Source organism: Colias croceus, chromosome 29 (genome assembly GCF_905220415.1).
Source record: "Colias croceus chromosome 29, ilColCroc2.1".
Taxonomy (NCBI): Eukaryota; Metazoa; Arthropoda; class Insecta; order Lepidoptera; family Pieridae; genus Colias; species Colias croceus.
Genome location: NC_059565.1, coordinates 5,071,594 through 5,088,163, shown reverse-complemented (window position 1 = coordinate 5,088,163; position 16,570 = coordinate 5,071,594). Strand labels below are relative to the sequence as shown.

Here is a 16,570-nt window from a genome sequence, read left to right as displayed (position 1 = left end):
CTTACTATATTATATAAACATGCAAGTCATTGGTAGCATTAAGATGTAATGCTTTTAATAACGTACGGTCAAGGTGTCGAGTTCACGGTCGATAATTTGCTTTTCCTTCCGTTATTAATATGTTAATATTCATATTAATATAGTTATTTTTTTGGTAGATTAATAGGGCTGATTATGACAAAATTTTGTGTTGAAAAATGCGTTGATTTGACTATAAAAATGTTATTGTATTTTTGGACAAAATTTCATAAATGTATATTTTATGGAATGGGAATACATGCAATTTTATTTAATTTATTTATGACTAGCGGTCAGCCCCGGCATCGTCCGTGGTACATATTTACGTTTTCTCTCCATAAGAACCATCCTCGTACTTCAAGGAATATTATAAAAGAATTAACGAGATCGGTTCAGCCGTTCTCGTGTTTTGAACTTACCAACGCATTTTGCGATTCATTTTTATTATAAAGAAATATTATTGTTTTATATATAATTAAGGAAGAGAAAGGAAACACAAATGTTAGGGTAAATAAATCGTGTTTTATTAGATCAAAATCAGTTCCTTGCAAAATATCCATTCTGGTGCAATACTGTTGCAGTAGGTATTGTTAAATCGGCTCGACGGAACACAGTGGGGTTTTAGTCGGTAGGAATCCGACATAACCCACGGCTCCTTCCCCGGGGGCAGTGGGTATCTTTGGAAGATTTCCCCACTATAAAAAAAAAAGTACTTATTGTTAAATGCAGCGGTTTTACCGCTTTAACTGTATTTCTGTTTTAGCATGAAATTACTAAAAATTAAAATCAATGTTACATTTTTTACCGTTCCAAAAAAAAGTGCCGAACATACGTGTCAGAAGTGAAACTTCCTTGACTACTTGCCCCGTGCTTCTTTGGCAATAGATGAATCTCAAAGATGTTTTTAGTCGGTAGGAATCCGACATAACCCACGGCTCCTTCCCCGGGGGCAGTGGGTATCTTTGGAAGATTTCCCCACTATAAAAAAAAAAAGTACTTATTGTTAAATGCAGCGGTTTTACCGCTTTAACTGTATTTCTGTTTTAGCATGAAATTACTAAAAATTAAAATCAATGTTACATTTTTTACCGTTCCAAAAAAAAGTGCCGAACATACGTGTCAGAAGTGAAACTTCCTTGACTACTTGCCCCGTGCTTCTTTGGCAATAAATGAAAATATTTTATTTAGTGTCTTATTATTACAAACTAATTTTATATTATTTTATTTTGAAAAACACATGCAATATTATTATTTTTAGTTTAAAACTGTTATGCAGCTATAATTATATGAATAATATGACGTCAATAAATTTAATTGTATTTTGGTTATTTGGATTTGTGCGCACTTCCTTTTTCTTTCCAATAATATGATGATTAAACAAAAGAATCAACATTTTAAAATAGGCTTTATAAATCCTGGATCGCTTGGGTCAAATCACGAGGAATTTTTTGTTGCAATGAATCGACATTCAGTGGACATACTAGCCGTTAATGAAACCTGGCTCCGGGAGGGGGAAGATGGACGCGCTCCTCAAGTGTCTGGCTTTCAATTAAAACATATACCCCGTCCACCTAGTATTCGTAGCAGAGGGGGAGGGGTTGGTTTCTATATCAAAAATGGTGTGGGAGCTCAAATTCTTACGCACCCAGAATCAAACTCTATTGAACAAATGTGGGTAAAAATTTCAAGTCGTGGTATCAATACTGTTATAGGTACAGCATATCGACCACCATGGTTAAATGTTGATCTATTCTTAAATTCACTTGTAGAATCGATTGGAACTTTCGTCTGGTGCGATAATTTGATATTGCTGGGAGACTTTAATATAAACTTATTAAATGTTACACATGTAAATACTAAAAAGCTGCTTAATTTTTTGGATAGTATGAATTTATTACAGCACATTAAAGACCCAACCCACTTCACTGAGGATAGTGAAACTTTACTGGATTTAGTCTGCGCAACCGTCCCGGTGTATGACATTAAAATTGACTATATTAAGTCGCTAAGTAGTCACGCTTTTATCTCGTGTAAAATAGATATTATCAAAGATAAAATAAAATCAAAATTTATAGCAAATCGACCTCTAAAAGATATTAATAGTACGGAACTACAACATTATTTAGATAATTTAAACACAGATCCCTTCTTTCGCAATGGCGACATACATAACTTAGTCTATGAATTTTCTTCCTCTGTATTAAAAATATTTGATTTGCTCGCACCTCTTAAGCTCGTATTGACACGTGATAAATGTTATCCTTGGATAACCTACAACATAAAACTGTTGATGAAGAAAAGAGATGAAGCCCATGTTAGAGCGAAGCATACAAAGCTTCCGTCACATAAAAAGTATTACAATGACTTGAAAAAATATGTTAGTGATGCAATAACTCGTGAAAAGGCTGCATATTTTCATCGATACATAAACCAAAACATAGACAGGCCACAAGCTCTCTGGAAACATATCAGCAAGCATGTTAATTTTAAAGCCAAGTATACTGATACATTACCGCAACATATACGAGATCCGGACCAAATTAACAGTCAGTTTTTAAACATACCTGGAGCGGACACAGTGCAGGCGGATATCATTAATTACTTTAATGCTAACAGGTTTGGAGGTGTTGAATTTGGTTTTAGCAAAGTATCTAAAGATACAGTCTTGCAGTTGTTTAAGGGGCTCAAATCCAACGCTGTTGGCATCGATGGCTTATCTTTGGATATGCTGCAGATTGTAATGTCAGATGTACTACCCGTTGTTACTCATATTATCAACTTTTCACTAGACTCGTGCACTTTTCCGTCTTTGTGGCAGCGGGCAATTGTGAGACCGCTTCAGAAAAACAATAACCCTACTGATTTCAAAGATCTTCGACCTGTTAGTATTCTGCCATGTCTCTCAAAGATCTTAGAGAAAGTTGTGTATAGCCAGATGATTAAATATTTAGAAGCAAATAATATTTTGCCAGTATTTCAGTCCGGTTTCCGTAAGCATCGAGGCACAGGAACTGCCTTAATTGATGTACTGGATAATGTACTTTCCGATCAGGACACAGGAATGGTTACCATTTTGGTTCTATTGGATTACTCTCGCGCTTTCGACACAATAAATATACCTTTGCTTTTAGCAAAGCTGTCCTACTATGGTTTCAATGAGAAAGCTGTGGAATGGTTCAGGAGCTACTTGAGTGATCGCAGCCAACTGGTCGCGGTGGCCCAGGATGATGGAACTACGTCCTATTCTAACGTGAGGTCAGTTGGGAGGGGGGTGCCGCAAGGGTCAATTCTAGGACCGTTACTATTTATTCTATATGCCGGAGATATAGGGGACTGTATAAAAAACTGCAGATACCATATGTATGCGGATGACATACAGCTCTACATATCATTTCCACCCAACGAAATACAGACAGCTTTGAAGAATCTAGGGGCCGATTTGGATAGGATAGTGAAATGGTCTGAAAATAATACATTGATTCTCAATCCAGACAAGACCAAATATCTTATTATGGGAACAAAAAAACAAATTGAGAAGCTTGAAAAACAGCAAAACATAGAAGTGTCAATTAAGGGTACGGTCCTGCAACGTGTTAATGAAGCCCGCAATCTAGGAATTATATTTGACGAAGGTTTGAGGTTTGAAAAGCATGTGAACAAAACAATTTCAAATTGTTTTTATCGTCTTAAGGTCCTATATCGTCTGAAGCGTTATATAAATTCTGAAGTAAAGGTCAGATTATGTGAAACATTAATTCTCTCAAAATTTGATTATGGAGATACTGTATACGGTCCTCGTTTACTTAAAAGAACTAAGAATGCTATTCAGCGGGTTCAAAATGCATGTGCTCGATTTTGCTGGAACATACCTTCTAGGCATCATATATCACCTTATCTTAATAAAGCCAAAATATTAAACATGGAAAATCGACGGCACATGCATTTTGCCACCTTACTATTTGGGATAGTAAAGTCTACTAAACCTGAGTATCTCCATGATAAAATAATTTGGGGGCGTAATATAAACAGCAGATATAATACTAGGGCAACTCCGTACATAATGTATTTTCAAAAATTTCATACAAACGCATTCAGAGGCAGTTTTAAGTACAATGCAACTAAATGTTGGAACAACCTGCCTCCGCCTTATCGCAACATTCAATCTGTGACTAATTTTAAAAATAAATATAAAAATTATCTAATCGTAAGGCAGGTAGGCCAGCTTTAGTTGCATGGTAACTAAATATGTTTCGCATTGTTTGATCTCCTTACAACCTAGTCAATATATATGTAGTAAAGTTACTATAATTCTATAATATACAAATTATAATGTAATTATGTATATTGTATATTTATGTAATATGTTTTCTTTTTTAAAATATATTAATTATTTATGTATACCTTTTGCTTTCTCAAAACTATATACTTAAATATATTATCCACTCAAGTGCTGAACGACCGGGAGCCGGTCGATCCACATACAGGGGCTGGTGCGTTGCGACCGGCTCCCGGTCGATCCACAGACAGGGGTTTTGCGTTCGCTTTATAAAACGGTCTAATAACCTTCCTCTTTCTAACTTATATGACATGTTAAGGAAAAAACAGGCTAGCTATAAATCAAGATAACAACATAACCACATGATTTAAGTGGCCCACTTTTGATGACACATTGAGTAGGTAGTTTTTTGTACAAAAAAATAAACAGGGAATGTGTAAAAAAAATGTATGGGAGGGTATGATGTTTTTATTTTCTCGTAAGAAGAGTGTAACAAAGGATCAATATATATTAAAATCTCACTGAACAGCTGTTTTAATTTTTTATTAGCAGACAAAATGTAACAAAAATTACAAGGGTACATTTGCTTTGACTTACAAGTTGTTTTATTAATTTAAATGTTACCATGTTTTGACAAGGCATAGACTATTTTATTATCTATGAATTTAAATACTTGGAAATGTGCTATTGTTATAGGAATCTGAGTTAATCGACTTTATAAAAATATTGGACCGCCAAAAACCCCATTTGCGGCGGCACCGGGATCCGGTTCCGCACATTTCCCGATTTTTGCAAAATGGCTCCCGCACTTGAGTGGTTATGTAAAAAATTTACACTGTGCCTTTGACTGTCGAGGAGGGCCCACTGAAAACCGGTGCTGCGATGCCTCTGCATCACAGAATATCACCGAGTGGTTTCCTTTTTTAATGTTTGATGCTGCACAGACCCTATGTGTTTAGGTTTAATTATTAGTATTTAATATAATTTTCTGTTTTCTTCGCATCCAAACTTTATTGTATCTTTTTCCTGTGTGGCAAGACATTAAAATAAATGTATTTTCTTTCTTTCTTTCTTTCTTTCAATAGATGAATCTCAAAGATGTCAAAAAAAAATTTACATATAAAATTTTTTAATTTTAATTGCCATGAAATATTACTCTCAACGCGCAGAAGTTTCAGTTCAAAAAGTTCTTATTTATTATAGTCGAGCCAATTTAATAGGCAACATTTGACGTCTATCAATTTTATCTTCGAAGAGAGGTAACCTGCTTAAAAACATCGATTAAAGTGTATTAATCGATACGGATTTGAAACATTTGTCAATCGAATTTATTAATTTATGATGATTTTTATTCACAAGTAATCAATGCATTCGATTCTAGATGTCAGATTTCGATTTTTAGAGTAACGTCTCTAGTATTTAAAAAGAAAAAAAGGTTTATGGACACAAAATTGTAGCGACGTCAGTTCTTCAATTCAGAAATTGTTTATTATGTTTAGGATGGTTTATCAGTAAAATGAAATCTTAAAATTACTTGTATCGGTCATTATTATTATAAATATGTAATCGTAATTGAAAAAAGTTAAGCAAATGTGCAGTTCTAACAAAACGAAATATCATGTTATTCTATGTCGTCGTTACTAGGTTACGTTGTTGAATTTTGTTGAACTGTCAAATGTTGCCTATTAAAATGGCTCTACTATAACGTATTTTTTATTGACTTTATAGATACTATTTAAAATAAAATAAAAAATAAAGTAGGTAACGTGATTTTTTTACCTTTTAATTTTTTCACAAAAAACAAACATTTTGAATTAAGGACAAAGTCACAGGACACATAATATATAGTTAAGTAATAACTTGATGACGTAATAAGTTAATGTTTTTACCGTTTCAGTTCAAGAAGGATAATTATTATCTTCTAGTAAATTCCTGTCACAGATGTTTATGTCTCGCTTTAATAGTGAACGAGGAAAAGAGATGTAAGTATTAAAAATATTAATATTGATAATTTGAATTCAATGGTCATTGTTTTCATTCAGAGTAACGGTCGTTTAGAAAATTATTTGTTATTCATAGATTTTCACAAAATGTATCACTACATAGTATAAAACAAAGTCGCTTTCTCTGTCCCATTTTGATGCGATTTTTTTAATAGATAGAGTGATTCAAGAGGAATGTTTTAGTATATAATTTACTAGATTTAGACAAAGCGAGCGAAGCCGCGGGCGGAAAGCTAGTTAAATATAAAATGTTATATTTTATGTCCCCTATTGATGTATACATTCAAAAATGTATTTCAAATAACTGAAAATTATGTTCCCATAAAAAATTAATTTCATTACGTCCCATTTGGCCCAAACCCCACGGGGACGAATACAACGCTCTATTTACAATGTTAATCACGCATCGGTTGACTAACTCTACTAGTGGGTCGAGCTCTGAAGCAATCGGCGATAAAATATTACGCCAATATACCTACTGCAAATATGAAATATACAAACATACACATAGATTTCTAATCATGTATATGTACTTAGGTACAAGCAAGCGCACGTAGTAAAAGGAAAGCATAGTTCCCGTTCCCGTGGGATTTCCGGGATAAAACCTAGCCTACCTATGTTTTTTCTCAAGTCGGTTTAAAAAAGAAGGACATAGTTACTTTCGCATTCCTAATTTATAGAACTGGTTAGGGATATATGTATTATGGTCGTAGCCAACTGGCTAAGCAATTTCTTTAATAGCCTAGGCTCTTTATTAAATAACGTTTTAAATTAATAACTAGAGTGGTAATCGTATAGTTTATATCGTTTAAGAAATATATACTAAAAAAACACGATTTAATAAGAACTCATGAAATCATTGTATTGACACCGTTCCTTGATTACTGTATAAAGTTGTGTGTTGTTTTTTTCAATTATTGAATATAGATCCGTTTAAAGTAGGTCAAAATCGAGTCTAATGGAGTCAGTTACAGATAAACATACAAGTACAACTAATTTAAAAAGTTATTTATATGTTGTGTACGTGATCCCTGAAAGGCTATATTATATGTACATACCACAAGCGAAGCCGGGGCGGACGGCTACTATAATATGTATCCTATCCTATCCTATCCCTAATAATATTATAAATGCGAATGTTTGTGAGGATGTGTGTGTGTTTGTTACTCTATCACGCAAATACTACTGAACCGATTACAATGAAATTTAGCACACATATAGAGTAACAAATCGGTTTTATCCCGGATATCCCACGGGAACGGGAACTATGCTGTTTTTTCTGTGAAAACGGGTGCGAAGCCGCGGGCGGAAGCTAATAACATATAAATAACAGACTGCATAATCCGTAAACAATGACTTTTATTCTTTTTCTGTTTACATTACTGTTATAACTTATTTAATAATCGTAAAAAGATTCCCATATAAATTGCAATTATTTAAATTCAGTGAAAAATATATTTTGTGTATTAAAATTATTATTCAGCGTGTAAGTACCTAAGATTTGTATTTGTTTGTTTGCACGCGCTAATATCTTTACGAGTTTGATTTATTGTAAAAGTTCGATCTTTCACTATTTTTAACGTGATTTTCAGTAAAGTATGCTGACAATACGAAAAGGCCAAAAAATACAAACTTACGCATACATTATAATATTAACACGGATTACTAAATAATTACTATGTAAATATAACTAGCTTTTGGCCCACGGCTTCAAACTCAAACTCAAACTCAAACTCAAACATTTATTTATTCAATTAGACAAACAGACAAACACAATTCCACATTAATTATATGCAAAATATCTGATTGAACTTCTTTAAAATATAATGAAAAAACAAAAATTCATTGAATAATAATTAATAACAATGTAAGTTCACATGGATCAAAATATTATTATTAATAATACATTAGGTGCTAAATGTTAATTATATATTCGTATTTCTTTTTCTTGTATTTAGTTAGAAAAAATCATGTATTATGTAATATTATTGTAGTGATAATTTAAAAACAAAATATATATAGGTATTTTTTGTAACTATAAGTTTCAGTTTTAAAAATAGCTATTACAATACTACGTGATACTACTATATAATAATATAAATGCGAAAGTTTGTGAGGATGTGTGTGTGTGTGTTTGTTACTCTTTCACGCAAATTCTACTGAACCGATTACAATGTTAGCACACATATAGAGGGTAACTTGGCTTAACACATAGGATAGGTTTTATATCGGAAATCCCACGGGAAAGGGAACTACGCGGGTTTTTTCTTTGAAAACGCGGGCGAAACCGCGGGCGGAAAGCTAGTCTTATATAAGAACCTTTTGAACAATGCAAAGTCATAATATTTACCTCTGTACTATAGTGGCTTAACTATTGGGTACTAAAACCAAGGTTGCTTTCCATTGCCCCATTTGTAGAGAGTTTGAAACCAAACATCACATATATGAAGCAATGTAACGTATACATTGTTTTGTTGCCTAATCTTTGAGATCTTCTGATTAGCACGTATACAAACATTACTACATAGTATCATTGCAGATTTTCATCTTTGTACAATTAATATACAGTTGTTTAGGTGACAAAAAGTTATTTCTATATTAATAACACGTTTTTTAGCTTCATCTGTATGTTTGTATGTAACCTTTAGACTCGATTTTGATACTTTAAACGGACAGATTTAATTCAAACTTTGTACACTTATCAAGGATCGGTGACTACAATAATTTCATGAGTTTATGTTATAAATCGACCCGTTTCAACATCCGTTCGATAATTTCAGAAAAAGAAAGAAAACTTATTAAAGTAATTTAGTTTGTTCACTTTGTTAGATATAATAAATATATTACCTTACACTAGCTGCGACTCGTGGTTTTACCCGCATTTTTGCTCTCCTATTGGTATTAGCGTGATGATAGCCTATAGCTTTCCTCGATAAATGGGCTATCTAACACCGAGAGAATTTTTCAAATCGGACCGTTCCTGAGATTAGCCCGTTCAAATAAACAAACTCTTCTTTATAATATTATACATTTTTTAAAGTGTCACTTTACAATATTTTCATTATCGAATATTGTAAAAAATATTGAATACATAATATTATGATATTTGTTTCAAAATTACGTAACAATACGATTGTTCGTTTTTCTCTGCTTACGTATTGGGGAAAAACTTTGAATACGAAATGTATGACGTCAAAGAAGTCATAAACATGTATTGTATGGTGTCTAGTTAATTATAGTTTTCAGTGTTTTTCTTAAGACAGAGTATTTTAGTATTGCAATAAAAAATACTAGGTTAATAAACGAAATTGAAACAAAAACATGTGGTTTATTATTTACGTTTATATTTGAGTATTTGTTTGAGTTTAATTTTACATTTAGGCACCTTTAAAGTTTGAGTTTGAGTTGAGTTGAACTAATAACAATATGCCTTAAGGATTGGAGATGTAAGTTCGTTGAAGTCTTTTATACCTAGGAATAATATTAAATTTCTTTTTATATTTTTTTACATATAAGTTTATTATATATATAAATCTATATTATACTTATTAATATTATAAAGCTGAAGCGTTTGTTTTTTTGTTTGAACGCGCTAATCTCGGGATTTTTCAAAAATTATTTTCTGTTAGATAGCCCATTTATCGAGGAAGGCTACAGGCTATATATTATCATCACGCTAAGACCAACAGGAGCGAAGCAGGTGGGTAAAACCGCGGAGGACAGCTAGTGTAGTTATAAATATAATACCTATATAACATTTATTTGTCTGTTATTTTTAACTATAATTGCATTAATTAAATCTAGCAATTAAAATATACTCTGTATTACAGTTTCAGTCAGAAAAAGCAAAAAAAACTGTGAACATTAAAAAAGTGCACGCTTCATAAAATCATAATGCTTAATTATTTTGCCAGAGCTAATAATTCTTTTCAGAATAAAAGAAAATTTTAAAAATCACCTCAGTTAATTTATGGACGCCCCCTGAATGGAATTGTGGGGGTTTGGTTTTTTAATAGATAGTTTTTCTTTTGTGAGGTTTTAGAATATACCTACTTTATTAAGTTTTCTACAAAACAGGTGAAGCCACGCGTGGAAACTAGTAAAATATAAAAAAATGTTTTTTTATTATATTTTATAGATAACTAGCGGTCCGCCCCGGCTTCGCCCGTGGTACATATTTACGTTTTCTCCACATAAGAACCATCCTCGTACTTCAAGAAATATTATTATATATTCGAAATCGGTCCACCCGTTCACGCGTTTTGCCGTGACTACGCAAAACGGGTTTCATTTTTATATACTTATAGTATATAGATAACAATATAAAGAACGTTTATAATAAAGTAAAAATCGAAAATTTAAGCAATACGGCAATTCTAAGTTAACATGATCGATTCAAGTGTTAACTTAGGTACTAAGTTCAAGTTACCTTAACATAGCTGCAACATATGTTACGTCACATAACTTAGGTCGTGTTTCAAGCAATCTAACTTGTACTTAAGTTATTGGTGCATGTCGAACATGTGATATACCTTACGCATCAGTTTATAATAAATTTATATTAATAAAATAATGTTTTGTGTGAAACTTCGAGAGTAAAATTTCAAGGTCGCGTCATGACAATACCGTCACGTCATGGAGTATGGCGATTACTTTTTTATCTTTGAATCTTGCCAAAGAAGTTTCACTTCTGATACGCTGTGCTCGGCACACACGCTCTTTTTTTAATATAAAGGTCAATTTTATTTTCGATTAAGAATGTAAATACAAATGCTATTCCAATTTGTTAGTTAATTATGTAAAATATAAAACAAATTTTTTTAATTTTATTATGAAAGAAAGTCTTGTAAGTTATATTACGTAGGTACCTACACTAAAAAAAATACTGAATAGTTTTTAAGGATATTTGATTTTTCTTATTTTTTTTTAAAACAATGTTTATCTGGATCGAGTAGAGCTCAATTACGAATTATTTTAATAGGACAGACTACGATGATTTTATGGCGCCATCATCATCATCATCAGCCCATATTCGACTGGCCGGTTGGCTTGGAAGGTAGTGGCGCTGCCTTCCAAGCCAGAGGTCGTGGGTTCTATTTCCACCCGGGGCAAATATTTGTGCGATGACTGATGAACCAAATTGATGTTTGCTCTGTGGTGTTAATTATCTATAGGTATAAGTATTTATTTAAAATTATATAATATGTATGTTTATCAGCCATCTGGTTTCCATAACACAAGCGAAACATTAGTATGGGATCAGATCGTGCCGTGTGTGAAAATTGTCCTGAAATATTTATTATTATTAAATATTTATTATTTTTATAAGGTGCTGGGACACGGGCCTCCTATGAGGGTTCGGCCATCATTCACCACGCTTTATTTTTAATTAAAAACATAATTAGGTATTTGGAATTACAGGGGATTAATAATCTCTTTACGGTCTAGCGAATTAATAATTAACAAGTGTAATATTAGTACTTTACTATGCAATTTAAAATTTGAACACTAATTAATAAGTCTAAGTTTTTTTTTGTAAATCTGATTTTACGTTTCAAATATTTTTACCCCTAGTAATAAATGAAAGAAAAAAAATATCTAAAAAGAAGAAGAATAAATTTTTAAAAATAAGCTGCTTTTTACATTTTATCTATTTATTGGTAGTATAGTTTTTCCATATTATATTATGTCCTTCGATATTTTTAGTATCTATGATAAATGTTGCTATCGAATTATAATTTTCACCCCTATTATGAAAAACTATATTTTCCACATCTCAAAAATATTTTTTCATTTTATTTTTCATCCTTCACCATAAATTAAAACAACCAATTAATAAAATATAAAACAAATTTACCTATTTAGTTGTCACAGTTCAAAACACAATACACAAAGAGAAAAGCGCACGTCCTTACAGTTGCTCGGAAAATCTTAAACTAACTTCCATAAGCATGCAATGCTGGGTTTTGCAAGTAAGGTCACGTCATACCGCTTGCGCTTTACTAATGAAAGGACCCTTCGTTCGTCCTCCTTGGTACACCGTACAGTGGTTAACGTCTAAAACAGAGAGGTCTTCTGTTCGATTCCCGATGGAGACGAAAATGTGTCGGTCTGGCAGAACACAACTACTTGTCCCTAAAAAAATCGATCAGTCAAGTCCGATTTGAAAACTTATTTCTCTGTTAGATAGCCCATTTATCGAGGAAGGCTAATAGGCTATATAACATCACGCTAAGACCAATAAGGGGAGCAATGCGGGTAAAACCGCGCAGCACAGCTATAAGAATTTTTTTAACTAATAATACATAGATAAATAGTATAAAATTTAAAAAGTTATCGAGTACTGCAAAAACGTATGTAGTTACTAATAATTATTGAGTAAAATATATCAAATAAAAATGATATCTTTCACGTTTTTTATATCTACTTAGATTCGTGTCTACGACTTTGTTCGCGTGACTAAAAGTGTTACATGGTTCGATTTATTAAATTATCGAGTGTCGAGATAGAATAAATCTGACACCATAAATAAATTGATGACCGCATCCTTGGTTCAGGGGTTGACGCATGAGCATAGCACCTAGGGGTCCTGGGTTCGAATCCCAGTGGAAACCAGTTTTTTTTTAAATAATTAATTTAAAATACTAACTTCAGAGGTTTCAGATTTGTCCTAATTATCAAAATAAGGTACCTTTTTTTTTAAATTAAATGGCGGCCTTTTGAAGGTAAAATATACTATCATACGGAATAGTTGAATAAGGTTTTTAATATCTTTCACCTTGTTCTTTTATTTACCTACTTAAAAATATTATTGCTTCGTCGAGTATAGTTCGTCGAGGCGCACAGACTCTAGGCATCGCAATATGTTGGACGTTCCATGTACCCGGACAAAGCGGTTCGGTTCCACATTCTTTATCCGAACCGCAAGGGACTGGAACATGCTTCCTGAATTTGTGTTCCCCGACGAGTACAATATAGGGGTCTTCAAGAAAGGAGTGAAGAGGTACCTTCTGGGGAAGCGCGCTCCATCTTGGACCACATCTCAGCTCACCATCAGGCGGGATCGTGGTCAAGCGGTTCCCTATCATACAATAAAATAAAAAAAACAACGTGTGGCACTCGGGGACTGCCGCGGTAAAGCTATTGCATGCAATGCTTTCAAGCCACACCTCCACCCGTCCCCGTGGGGAGCGTGAGGTTTTTTCGTTACGGAATTTCTCGATTCGGTCCCTGCGCTCAAGGCCCGCGATAGAAGCTATGCAATAGCTTAAAAAAATTGCACTTGCAATAAGTGCAGTGTGAAGTGCCTTAAGTACAAGTTTCGCGTAAAGTCTACCTTATCTATCGAAATGATGCAATTACAGTATTTGTGGTATTAACTTATTCTAAATGGGTTATCATTTCAACATTTTGGTTAACTAACTGTGCCCTGCGGTTTCACACGCGGTCAAAAATTTTCACCCTCTATACTTACGTTAGGTTTTATTTTTTTATCAAATTTCATGAAATTCTGTTCAGCTGTATTTGGGTGTACGAACAAACAAACTAACTAATCGTAGCTAAATTCAAAGTCTTTGACATGAACAATTAATATTGTATAATAATGATAGCACAAGATTAAAATTAATTAATGATTAGGCTCTAGCTATACTATAATATTACAAACAAACTGGAGGAGAGTTTGTTTGTTTGAACGCGCTAATCTCTGGAACTACTGGTTCGATTTGAAAAATTCTCTTAGTGTAAGATAGTCTATTTATCGCGGAAGGCTATAGAGTAATTATACCTATAGGTATCATCACGCCAAGACTAATTATAACAGGAGCGGAGCGCTGCGGGTGAAACCGCGGGGTAAAGGTAGTATCCACATAGTATAGTAATGTAATTAGCTCTTATAAGTGTGTTTGTAAATCTTCCGAAACGGCTTGGTCGATTTTGATGAAATTTTATCGTATAGGTAGGTATTAAATAGATAATTAATATTTCGGCAAAATAAATATCAGTAGATGTATTTAATAATAAGGTTCATCTTATAATATTACTAGCGGTCCGCCCCGGCTTCGCCCGTGGTACATATTAACGTTTTCTCTACATAAGAACCATCCTCGTACTTCAAGGAATATAATAAAAAAAGAATTATCGAAATCGGTTCAGCCGTTCTCGAGTTGTGGAATTACAACGAAAAGTGGCATTGATTTTTATATATTAGAAAGATTGTTCATGATATTACAAAGGCAAGGTATATTCATAAATATGCATCATGTCATTTTTAAGTACTAAGCACTAGTTAAGTACTAAGTACCAAGTACTTAAAAAATGATACAATATGATGGTAATAATATCCATACTCATACTAAAGTTCATCAAAATAAACTTATCCTTTTTGCGATTTAACCCATTAAGCCCCGAGCGGCCCGATCGGGCCACGACACAATAGATTTTCTATTGTGTCTGTGATTCCGGGAGCTGAGTTAATCAGTATGTCACGGTATGTGTCACGAGATTAGCAAGGGCAGTTATACAACAATTTCTACATACGAGTCCGTTGGGCAACACTAGTGCAAACTGACGTCACTCGTATAACGTATACATTACTTGTGTGACAATATGACTTTCTAGTAATATTTTGAGGATTGGGGTAATACCGACGAGGTATGTGAAATAAATACGTAGCTGGTGATTGATTAAACAAATATGAATGCTATTATTATCGACTGTATCCTACTAATATTATAAATGCGAAAGTTTGTTTGTGTGTGTGTGTTTGTTACGCTTTCACGCAAATACTACTGAACCGATTACAATGAAATTTTGCACACATATAAAGGGTAACTTGGATTAACACATAGGATAGGTTTTATCCCGGAAATCCCACGGGAACGGGAAATATGCGGGTTTGAAAACGCGGACGAAGCCGCGGGCGGAAATCTAGTATATTATAATATAACTTTCATACAATACCTTCACAATACTTGAAAAAAAAAATCAATACTGTACATTGAAAATATTGAAAAAATAAATAGCATAAGTGTTATGGATCGATACCAAATCCAAATAATTATGTGATTAATTTTTTTTTGTGTGTCTGTATGTGAAGGCATCACGTGAAAACTAACGGTCCGTTTTCGATGAAACTTGGTATAGTTATACCTTATTATCCTGGGCATAAAATAGGATACTTTTTATCTCGGAAAAATACGTAGAAAAAGACGTGTGGCTCTCGGGGACTGCCGCGGTAAAGCTATTACATAGCATGCCTTCAAGCCACACCTCCGTGCAGGTTGGAGTGGGGAGCGTGAGGTTTTTCGTTACGGAATTTCTGGATTCGGTCCCCGCGCTCAAGGAACGCGATAGAAGCTATGCAATAGCTTAAAAAAAAGACGGGTTGCACTCCGGGAGTGCCGGCAGAAGTGAAAACTTGATTATTAACGTTCAGCATGTTTGATATTTTGGAATGACGCATGGAATAAAGGGCTAAAAAAAATCCGTCTTACGCTTTTTCGATCAGGCCACGTGTCCTGACGCGAGTTTAAGATTTTATACCCAACGCCGCTAAAGAAGTTTTCACTTCAAAATTCTTAATTTTTCCGCGCGGACGGAGTCGCGGGCGGAAGCTAGTTCAGAATATTGCCTTTAATGAAAGGTTAAGGTAAAGGTAAAAATTAAGAAAGGTCAGTGCAGACTGCAGTGCAGATATTCGTCCTCGATATTATAAATGCTTTATTTGTAGGCATTTATATTAGCTTCAGCTGTGTGTTTGTGTATAACCGACTCCTTTAGACTCGATTTTGATGTTAAACGGACAGCTTCAAACTTTGTACACTTATCAAGGATCGGTGACAATTTACAATAATTTCATGAGTTTAAGCGTTTTTTTTACTATTTAATATTATTTATTTTATAATAAGGTTAATGAATTTGTGTAGTGTAAAACCAGCTGTCTCGCGTGGTTTCATACGGCGAAATATATATTTATTATTTCTACTAGCTGTTGCCCGCGACTTCGTCCGCGATTAGGTCGTTTTTCGTCATTCGTCGTTTAAAAAAAATACGTGACACTTTATTTTAAAATTTTCTTAATTATTGTCTCTTATAAAATTTAACTACATTAAAATTGAACACTCTGATAAGAAAATCTTAAAATCTGAAGAAAACATGAATGTGGTTTAAATTCTACATTACTTAGTATCAAATAATAATCTAAATTAAATGTAGATTAACAGTTTGAGCACACCATTATAGAATATGTACCTAAGTATTAAATTACGTTAGT

At 33.4% G+C, this 16,570-nt stretch overlaps 1 protein-coding gene across 2 annotated transcripts in view; it reads right to left on the bottom strand.

Annotated features, from left to right (window-relative positions):
* Positions 1-12,246, bottom strand: part of LOC123704369 (putative fatty acyl-CoA reductase CG5065) — a 32,614-nt gene extending 20,368 nt beyond the window's left edge. Inside the window, exon 1 of one of the 2 annotated variants that reach the window (XM_045652722.1) lies at positions 12,155-12,246. The gene's annotated coding sequence lies outside the window, so the exon portion shown is untranslated. The remainder of the gene's footprint in view (positions 1-12,154) is intronic. The other variant, XM_045652724.1, reaches the window with a different exon arrangement.
* Between the last annotated feature and the right edge of the window lie 4,324 nt (positions 12,247-16,570).